Below are 11,077 nucleotides of genomic sequence, written 5' to 3'. Positions count from 1 at the left end.
ACTTCGATACAGTGTCACTCGAAATAGTTCTCAAAAGAGTAGCTAGTGAGTTTGACGTGGAGCCTAAAACTGAAGTGAAGAGATCGATCAAGTTTGCACTCGTCATGGTGCTGAGAGCGAACTAGTCTTTCCTTTGTTCTCTTTCTCGTGCTGAATGCAAACTGCTTTTTATTTCACCCATGCAAAAGAGGCGACTAGGTCTTATGTGGTGCCGAGGTCTTTTATCAGCTCGGCACCCTAGTCCTGAGGCTCTAGGAGTGACTCACAGTCCACTCTCCCTATCCTTAATTTTGCCCATGCCGAAGAGGCGACTGGGTCTCATGTGGTGCCGAGGTCTTTTATCAACTCGGCTCCCTAGCCCTTAGGCTCTAGGAGCGACTCATACTCCACTTCCCATAATATTCTTTAGCCGATGTGCGGCTTGACCTCTTCGCCTAAGTGGGTGGTCATTCTGTGGTAACTTCTCATATGGCTGCTTCTATGTCATCCCATGGGATTATCTTCCTAGGTGAGTTCTTCAAGACCACAACGTACATGTTCTGCCCCCCTTGTGAGGGTTGTTGATACATAAAGTTGTTATCGGCATGAGTCGGTAGTTCGGGGCCACATCTGCATTGCATTAGTCTCGTAGTGACACCGGTCATCCACTCTTACAAGAAGTCATTGGGAGCTTGACCTACGGTGGTAGCACTACTAACTTTAGGTTGTCAGCTCACACGGAAGCCTTGGAAGGCTCGACCTGCAAGGGCGTCCATGCAGTCCATTGGTCGTTGACTCCTGTGGGAGCCACGAAGAGTTCAACTTGTAGAGGCGACCTCACGAAATGAGGCTGATGAGGCCTCATCCTGGCTGATTGTTGCTGAGGATGAGTTGAGGTCGTTCTGCTGTTGTCTACATCGGGCTTCTCCTATGCTCAAATTTAGAAATTCTTGCTTCATCTCATAGAACTGCCACGCTTCAATCCTGGCAAAAACCGCTGGTGGCTCTACCATAGGGAAAGGGGCGTTCATGTGCGGTGGCGGTGCATTTATCTGGGGCACCGAGAATGTTGTGTTTGGCCTAAACTTGTCTAATTATCACAAGTTTGTTTTCAAGGTTCTTTACAGACGTTCTTGCCTCCTAGTAATTGATATTCGTTCTAGATGTTGGTGCTACTCAAAAATGCTTTTTAGTTCATAAAATATGGAAATTAGAGAGTGAGAACTTAAATATTTAAAAGGCGAGATCTTAGCCTTCAAGAAGATGAGGACTTAGCTTTTTAAAAGGTGAGAACTTAGCTTCATGTAGCATACGGTGCCAATTGATGAAGGATTTTTTGGTAGCACCCTGTTGTTCTGACTACTTCCTAGTGTCCGATGACTCAGAGCTCGAGCTAGAGTATTACTGTTGGATAAAGGCTTGGATGCTGAACTGATTGGAATGAAATAGGAGGCTGCTCAAGTGTTGAGATGGGTAGCTCTTCGAAGAGACCTACAAGGAAATAGTGTCAGAGGACCCAGGGTGGCTAACTCGGCGAGGTTGCTCTGGTGCTTAAGTTAGTACTCTTGCAGTAGATTGCGAGTTAAAAATCAGAAAGTATGAGAGCTAGAATGTACTTAATCGCGTGTCCCCCCTGTTTCATTGGGGTTGGTGCCTTTATATAGGCATTGTTTGGTGTGGGCTTCATGCATCTCATCCGAGATTTCTGGAAAGTCGCCTAACCGGTCTGAGATCCTCAGAGGTAACCACCATGCACGTTAACCACCCTTCGGAATGTTCGGTATGTGGTTCAACATCCGAGAAACGTGGGAGTGTCGGGATATGAATGCTGAATTTGTCGGCGAGCACGTCTTGCAGGTCACCACTAGGACTTTAGTCAGGCTAGCACACCCTCGAGGGAGGTCGCTCCTCGCGTTGAGGTCACTTTGGCCAGTGGCGAGATACTACAGGTCAGCCCTGGACGAGGTGTTTCTGGCCGACCTAGTTATGGTCGAAGTCGCTAGGTTGGTGATGAAGGCAGGTCGCCCGATCGGGGCGAAGATAAACCGCGATCTGGGATTTCAAGTCATCGCTTAGGTGGTGTCCATGTATCATGTAGCTGTTCCAAGATGCCATGTGTCACAATGTCATTGGAGGGCCAAATCCCCCCTCATTAGTTGTGGTTTTGGGTTGGTTTTTAAAACCTTGTTAAAAACTTAATTTTGATAGTTTTAGTTTTTTAAAACAAAACCAATTTATTATTTCTTAACGAAATAAAAATACAGTAAAAAGTATATTATTTATTTATTTTATTGATATAGAAACTACATAAACAAATGAAAACAAAAACATTCCAAAACATTCAGTAGACACCCCTCAATTAATAATTAATAGGCTTTGACATTCCCATTAAAAATAAAATAAAATACTCTTGACACCTGGTTAATTTTAGGCTACAATTACATCTGGGGTTTGCCTTAATCTGTGTACAAGGTCCAGCTCTATTGAAATTTCTCTACTTCATTCGAAGATGTAGATTAAAATATATTCGCTGTCATTTCTTTCTCTTGTTTTTCTTTTTTCCTTTCCTAAGCAACACAGATGTCTCTATGTGCGTGAGAGAGAGAAAGAGAGCAATAATAGAATGGTGGACATATGGGATGAAAGGGTGGGGGAAAGGCGTTAGAACATCCCCTGAGATAGGAAACATAATGATAGAATATAAGATTAAAAAAAATAATAATAATAATATTTAGTTAACAACACAGTCAACAACAACAACCAATTAATTCATCCCCAAGTGATGTCAGGCCATTGTCCAACCTTTCACGTGAATCCTCAATTTGTCACGTTGTAAGTTGTAAGCAGTGTGATGGGGATGGGTTTGGATCATGGATGATGGATGGATGGATGGTAGAGGAGGAGAGGGAGGGCACCTCCTTAAACGCACGCATGTGGCAGTGGCACCTCACATGATATCTCACATCCTATGTTTTGGACTCTCCACAGTCCACATTCCACATTCCACCACATTGTTCACTCTTCATTTAGCCTCCTTGCCCTGCACCCCTTCACACATCACACCCTTCCATCGCACATGCTTCGATATCCACTCTGTTTCCCTGCCGGACTGCTGGGCCCTGCTGCTGCTGCTAGCTATGCCTTTCTTTTAGCTGCTCCACTCAACCAATTTCTCTTCATTCTTTCTTATTATATTCCTTTTCCATTTCTAGGAGCTCTGGTAAAATATATATATTTGGAACGCCAATGACCAATCCCCTTGATGCCCCGTCGTCGGATTGGGATCCCTCTCATATTATGGAAGTAGACAGCATTGCAAATTTGCAACAGCTAGAGCTTGCAGAATCAGATAGACTTTGACTGGATTAATTATACACATAATAGAAGATGATGAGAGATCTTCATTCTTCAATGGTGGTGGTGGCGGTGGTTACGGTGGGTCTCCCACTTTTTTTGTCAAAGAAAATAAAGTTGTTCTTGGTGTCATATGGTGTATTTTTTCGAATATTTCACATATTTTTCGTATCCAATATAAGCAAAATCTATGGTGCATCGATGGCATCATGCAAGTATTGATGATACTTACATCCTGTGATACATGAAAGTACATCGTGTGAGAGTGAATCAATGAAAAGTAGACTTTAATGTAAATCTCGATTTCACAATTAACATGCAGCAATTTCAGTGAATGTGCAGTATTGGTTCATTTAAATTAACATGTAATTTACAGTAGAAAGGTCTCTGATTGATTGTAGCCAAGATTCGGGATCAAATCCCACTGTCACTAATGTTATGTTAAGATTAATCAAACGCAATAACTGTTCAGCAGGCAAAGGAAACAATGATAATGCCCCACACCGGTCTTGAAATATATGGGTCTATAACTATTAAACCTCTCAGTATTGGTCCCATTTCAAGGCAAAATTTTTGCAAGTAGAGAAACTGGGCCAACCCAAAAGTCTCAAACATAATCTGATCCCAACCTAACCTGAAATTGGGTTAGGATTAAGGTTGGGGGGGTTCAACACTTAGAATTGGGTTAGGATGACCTCAAACAGTCAAGCCAACCTAACCCACCCCGACTTGCAGCTCTAGTTGTACAGCCCCACGAAACATAACACAATACAATTTACAGAAGAAAGCCGTCAGAATTTCTCCACTCACTTGGAGATAGGCAATGGATTCGGTTTAGTCAAACACAACAATTTACCTGGAATATTATTGCTTGAAATGAAGAACCCTGAGCTTCAAAAGATCAGTGGCTAGTAGCAGGTTCTCGAAATTAACTCGGGTCGGTCCAAGAATCATCATTATGATATTTTGTGTGGGGTTCTTGATGAGCCAGAACAATAAATCATAAGTTTTTATAATACCAATAAGATCCTTATCACAACCTATGATTTGAGTCCTGATCCTATGTCCATAAGCATCGACATGTCTAAGATTAAGATAAAACTCTCTCTCTCTCGCAGTGTATGAATGATACCAATTAGCCCAGATAGATTTTTTCAAAGCTTTACCTTCTCAAGGGAATTCTTAAACGAGCATTTTCTCGTGAGGATTCTACTCTTTTAGCTAGCTAGCTTATTAGGATGAACCAAACACTGTACAGCCCAAGCATCATAACAGACGATGAATAAAAGCCCATTGCCAACCCACAGCTGGATTCTTCAGTCTTCCCATGGTTCCGCACTCAAGTAGAAGGAACAAATAAGATAAGATCATTTGATTTTACAAGCGAAAGTCGATTTTTTGTTACGTAGAAAGACAAAAGCTTGTCCTCCCTATGTAATTTTGTACAGGGAAGCCTCAACTGTCTCACATCATCGCTCTTATTTTGGTAATGCCAGTAATTACCGACTAAAACTGGTGATCATTGTGAACTCATACAGCAGTAAGATCCATCCTGGGTAAACTGATCGGTTCTGTACATCCTCTGGGTGAATCAATCTCATGTCTCTCTGATCACTATATTCCATGATCAAAGAACAGTAAAACACCTTGAGTTAATTGCAACCGCACATCTTTGAATAATGGAACATCTATTCACATGTCAACCTTTTTAGTCCCATTGGACCATTAAAAAAAAAACCTTGGCTAAATAGTTTGGGCTTCGAAAGAACTGAGGAAGGCCCATGTAAAAGGTAGAGAGGTTTTCTAACCAAGCAACTCAAACGATACATGAATATGATCCTCTTTCAGGATGTTGAATCAATAATTTATACTTGAATATGTTACAGCTTCATAATCATGGCTATGGTAAGTTTCTTTACAACAAAGTAATCTCTAAAGCAAATGCCATTTTTCCCCTACCAAGATGGCTTGCCTGTAATCTGTGAGACAGAATGACAAATATGAAATAAATCAAAGAAGACAGCTTTCAACGACTAAACAAATGTAATCACCAAAAAAAGTACCATGGTTTAGGAATAAATGGACAAGAAATAATGAGAAGTTTCTGTATTCCAGGACATATGTTTCAGTAACTTTTGCAATGATAGGGGCAGCATTATCTTTCCATCTAACAGCAATACATAGTCGTCTGTCATGTCATGAGTCATCCCAAGGAGACCATATATCTTTTTCATTCTGATAGCTATACATAGTCATGTGATCTTTTGCCCCTTTTCCATATATTTACACATACATGTATACAGAGTTATACAGAGAAAAAAAAAGAGAACAAAAGAATAAAACAAAATCTACAATTGCAATTCATTGATACCTCAGGGATCTCCTGACGGGAAAATTTGGAATTCTTCAAGCACAGAATGCTCTTAAGCAATGGTTTCAGCAGGAGGGGTGGCATCTTATTTGAGGTTTGAAGATGAAAACATCAATTTCTAGCCTCAAAAAAGCATCCAAAATTCACAAGGCATACAACGACAAGTATAAAAAACATTGCCTTATTAACTCCAAGATAGGACCATAAGAGAAGTGAAATCATTTAAGTACAGTTGAAGTTGAAGATAGTGAATCAATTTCAAGCATTACGAGTTGGCATGATATAAAAGAGGAAGACAGTCAATACTTTCAGCAACAGCAGTGAAGGATGAGGTCTTTTAACATTCTTCAATGTGGAAAACCAATGAGTCCATTTGACAAACCCAGTAATGACATCTCCAATTATCATGATTTGGACAGAAAGAAGGTTGTTATCAATAATAGAGAGACATCATTTTGGAATGCCAAGCATTTGTTCAATGGGATGTAGAAGTGAAGAGTGGGTACCAATGTCCAGAAGCATCTTAACCAGAGAGATATCAATTGCCACTTTACTTGTTTATATATATTTTATAATGCCAGGAAGGCTTCACAGCAAGATTTTAGTAAGAAAAAAAAGGGGATCCTAAAATTCAAGAATGCTTCTAGCATCACCATGATGTCAACAGATAAAATTATAGAGGAAGTACAAGGAAAATGGTGGCGTAAAGTTTCCAATTAAAACTTTAGGGCAGAAGACTTAAAACTTCCCTTGAATTTTCACATAAATACTGAAATCTCCCCTTTCTTTACAAAATGGACTAAAACCTCCCCTGTTAGTTAATGTCATTGGACAAAAACCTTCCTTTAATTAGTAATTTGTTAAAATTTGCTTACCTGTGATATTAATTTTTTTTTCAAAAACCCATTTTTGCCCTTTTCATGTTGAAGAAAGAAAAAAAAATATCAACTTGCACAACCTTGGGAAAGATTTGACAATGAAACATGTAAACAAGATTCAATCGATAGAACCTTGGGAAATTGGAATTTGGGTGCTTTACAAATGGACCTTTAAACATGTAAAGATCAACTTGCACAACCTAAGATTATAACATTTCATATGAACATAAGAAAAAAAATATTAGATTGTTAATGCCAAACCTGTCATCTGTCAACAAATTGTGAAAATCAATTGAAAGAGCACATTTGACAATATGAGTTCAACGGTTTAAATCTAAATTGAGTTATACCCAGAATAAAAACCCTAGCTGAGTTTGAGTTTCCATGAGGATCAATTACATGTCTTTTATATTCTCAAGGTAGTGGCAGAGCCAAACTTTCCTTGCAATCGCTGCATCTGAAATTTGAAAAACTAACAAATGAGAAAATACTCTAAAAATTTTCCAAGATAAAAAATTTCAGGAACTATGATAAACTTGTCATAAAAGTGCTGAAAAAAAATTGCAACAGATCCCAATATATACCTGAAACTAGTATAAGTAGGTGGATGGAGTTGCCCGGTTTCATTTATCATAGCTTGAAATAGGATAGAAATTTGAAGTATAAAGGGGCACTTTCTATTTTCTGTTTTTCAAATGATTCCCCTGTTTTGAAAATTTAATGATTTAATAAGGACAAAAGAGACTTTTTAATGATTTGGTTGGATATAACTAAGACAGGGGAGTTATTAGTCCATTTTAAAAAGTGAGGGGAGGTTTCAGTACTTAAGAGAAATTTGAAGGGAGGTTTAAGTCTTTTACCCAAAACTTTATCATCATATTAATCATCTAAGCCATGTCCAAACCATATGGGATCAGCTACATAAATCCTGTTTCGTCATTTCATTCTGTTAAGTGCCATGTCCATGTTAAATTATGTTCCCCTGCATTATTCCTCACTACCACAACTCTTGTCCTCTTTGGTCTGCTCCCAGATCTTCTACCCCTTCCACATGTAACAGATCACCTCCATGAAAGTGATATGCATTCATTACTCGTTTATACGCAATTGGTTAAATTTACCCATTGCAGATATTTGTTTATACCCCAGCCAATTCACCATTATGGTAAAGATTTATTTTTCGAATGAGGACAATTATGGTGAAAAAAAAATTATTTTGGAAGGTGTCCCTTAATCAGAAGCTTCATGATGTCCTGCCCCAAATTCTTGATTGCATGAGCAACTTTCCTGATTGTGTTTTCATCAGGTTTCACTCTCAATTCCTCCATGTCAATAAACATCTGTTTATTGGTAGAGAGAAGAGTTAATAGAGTACTACCCACTGCAGGCCATGAAAAAATTACCCAGCTAAATCTAGGACAATAAAAATGAGAAATTTTTGAAGTTATAAAAACCATTCAAGTGGGTTAAGGTGCCAAATGAAAACAACTCTGGTTGCAGACTTGCATTTTCCAATATTTATATCAAAATTATACCTCCTGAAAGGATTTTTGTGAATCATTGACTTTGAAATTTGTATCAAAGAAATGAGAAAAGTAATGTCCATATCCTAGAGGCTGAAACAAGGGAGAGCACAAGGTGATCAAGAACCGAAAAGATAATGGAGGGTTCCATTATAAAATAACTCCTACAACGAAATTTATAACCTACATAAAAGGTTTCATAAAAAATATACGGATAGGAACCACATGGATTAATTCTACGTGGCATACCTCTCCAGCACGCCATGATGATCATATAAGGAGATTAGCCTGGAAAACATCTTTGAGAAAAGTGGGTATATGTGTGAAAAAATCATTTGTGACAAGGATTCAGTCTCATCTACCCTCTGATCCATATTGAATGTCAACTGCCAATTCTTGCCATTTTATCACCATCCACTTCACAACCTGGGAACCCTTAAACACTAGTGCTGAAGAAAGGTGCTACAAGACTCATACTTGGGAATGAGCTTAAACTCAACATACAGCTGGAAAGACTTCAAATTATTTATATGAAATTTACCATTCTATGTCATATTCTTGAGTGAAATTCCAACATATACAAGCAAATACCTCTAACTTTGTTTACATTTTTTTGTCTATGCACTACAATTACCACACTGGCTGACCAGCACACCTTATGACAATTTTTTCAACAAAACAAGATTTCTGAATTCTGAATGAGTTTGCAGATAGTTACCACATTCCAGGTAAGAAACATGTTTTGAAGTCTTAACCCCCCAAGATGCAAAGTATAGCCAAAATATACCAATGGATCATACAAACTCAGCCAATCCAATGAAGTCTACCCAAATTGATAATCGACTAATAAAAAACACACGAGGGTTATATAAAACACTTTTTAAATACAAAAGATGCAAAGTTCATTAACTAAGTACCAAAGCAAAATGCCATACCTGAATTATTCATAACTACTGATCTATCTTCAGAAAAATCCTAAGAGCTTTGACTGCTGCAAGCAATGGGAATTGGGAACTCCATCTCCCAAGCTGTCCTTTTATCTAATTCTCCATACATATCTTTTTCTCATAAAGAAGTTCTGATAGCTGCTGGTTCAAGGTTTAGAATCTGATGATCACACTTCAAATTTTGAAGTTTAATATTCTTTCAAGAAATTGCAAAGAAAACGCCATTGTGTAAATTAAATGAGCATGTCGACATGGTAGTCTTGAAACTAGAAAGGCATATGTATAATCTTCCATGGACGTTTAAGTGAAGAAGTCAATAGATAAATTTTGCTAAAACTGAAAACTGAACTCATTCGCTTTTGTTATAATCATAATAAGTTCTTTTTTCCTCATGTGCAGAAGAAATCCTGGGCAACTCAGGAACCATAATCTTTGTCGTCTTTATCTGACAAGAGATTACAACAGCTGGATGGTAAGCATTCGTTATAATGTTGCATTTGAAGGACAAAAGAGAAAAAATAGTTATTCAACGGGCAGAAGCTCCGTATAGGGGAACGGGTTGAAAACACTTTCTTATGCTTCACGCCATCTTTGTTACTTAAGCATGATCCACTTTAGGTCCGAATTCCAGACAACAAAGGGTCTACAGATTCTGGTCGGATCACCTTACCCCAGACGAGGTAAGGATGCTTCTATGTACAACTAATTACTAAAATGCCTAATCACTTGGAATCAAATACTAGTGAAGCATTGCACATTGGGAAGGAACATAGAGAACGGAAGCAGTAAGTGCACTTTCTGGATCAGGTTTTTCCACGAACATCTGGCAGGCTTCGGTTAAAAGAAACACGGCACGGAAAAGAGAGCATAGCGAGTGATGTTTACCTTTGCACTTTGGACGAGCAGGATGGAAATGGAAGATAAGGACGACAATGGCTGGGGCAAGGCCCGCAACATCTGAGGAGGCCCTACGCTCACGCCTATCAAGTCAGACCGAAGAAACCATTGGTTCCCGATCAAACCTCGGGTGGAATATTCCCTTTCAACAATTTCTGGGCAAAGAAAGATATTTTTTGATTCCAAACCAGAGAATGCCATACCTCGATGATGGAGTGTTTGACAACCTGATTTACAAGTAAAGACCTCACCCGGATGCTCAAACCTTCCTCTATGCTAATTGACAAAGTGGAAAGAGAGGCCAAAATGTAAATGTGTGAGGTCAGATTGTATTCAATTTGGTCCCAATGGCACATACCAATTCCATCCAGGACCTCATTTATCTTCAACTTCAAGTGTGGGTTGACCTGGCTGGAATCCAAAGCATACCTGAATGGAGGTTTATTGCCCCAGCAATTTTGTCCAATTGCCTGACGTTGTGCAATTAAAAAAGTGATCCAACGTACTGATGGTTGCTTTCCGGGTTGAATAGCCTTTATGGTGCTATTGGGGAAAAAAAAAAAAGCTTTGAAGTAATCGGTCCAACAATTATTCTAAGTTAATGTCCTCTAAAGCACCTTCATTTGGATCCGTTTTATTTTGAAAACCGTGATAAAAAGTGTAAAGTTTTACATGCATATAGTATTTATATCAATTATCCATGTAAAATTTTATGCTTGATAAGGTTAAGGTTTTACTTCGATTCATAAAACTCCACTTTATCCAAAGGCAAACAAATCTGAACCCGAGTGATTTTTTATGTCAATTATAATTATACCCTCCTTCCAAACTCCTAAATGCAGCCTAAACTTTATTAATGTCATATAAGATCCTTATTCCCAAATTCCCAAACCACCTTTTGTAGTCCAAGAAATCCAACGGTACTTGTTCTCCTCATCAGGCCCGGACCAAAGAAAGAGTTAAAATTTCTTTTCAATATTTTTCATCACTGCCTTAGGTAGTTAAAAGCCATCAACAAGTGCACCGGCATGGAACAGAGAACATGTTTTAAGATAATCATTTGTCCCCCGCCTGACAGCAGTTTCCCTTTCAGGGATTCCATTTTGGAGTTTATTTTTCTCATCAAAA

General features: G+C 38.6%; 1 long non-coding RNA gene across 2 annotated transcripts; it reads right to left on the bottom strand.

Annotated features, from left to right (window-relative positions):
* Positions 1 to 6,803: 6,803 nt before the first annotated feature.
* Positions 6,804 to 10,362, bottom strand: LOC148875610 (uncharacterized). 2 transcript variants are annotated; one of them, XR_016107301.1, is made up of 4 exons: positions 10,153 to 10,362; positions 9,938 to 10,032; positions 9,041 to 9,497; positions 6,804 to 7,039 (listed from the first exon to the last, which is right to left on the bottom strand). It is a non-coding gene; the product is annotated as an uncharacterized LOC148875610 (long non-coding RNA). The 2 variants fall into 2 exon arrangements; XR_016107302.1 differs by having other exon boundaries at positions 9,041 to 9,224; positions 10,153 to 10,293.
* Positions 10,363 to 11,077: the final 715 nt, after the last annotated feature.

This window comes from Nelumbo lutea, chromosome 1 (assembly GCF_056320005.1).
Source record: "Nelumbo lutea isolate HS-2025 chromosome 1, American lotus-T2T, whole genome shotgun sequence".
NCBI lineage: Eukaryota > Viridiplantae > Streptophyta > Magnoliopsida > Proteales > Nelumbonaceae > Nelumbo > Nelumbo lutea.
The sequence above is the reverse complement of the archived record's forward strand: the minus strand, read 5'-3'. Positions and strand labels throughout refer to the sequence as shown.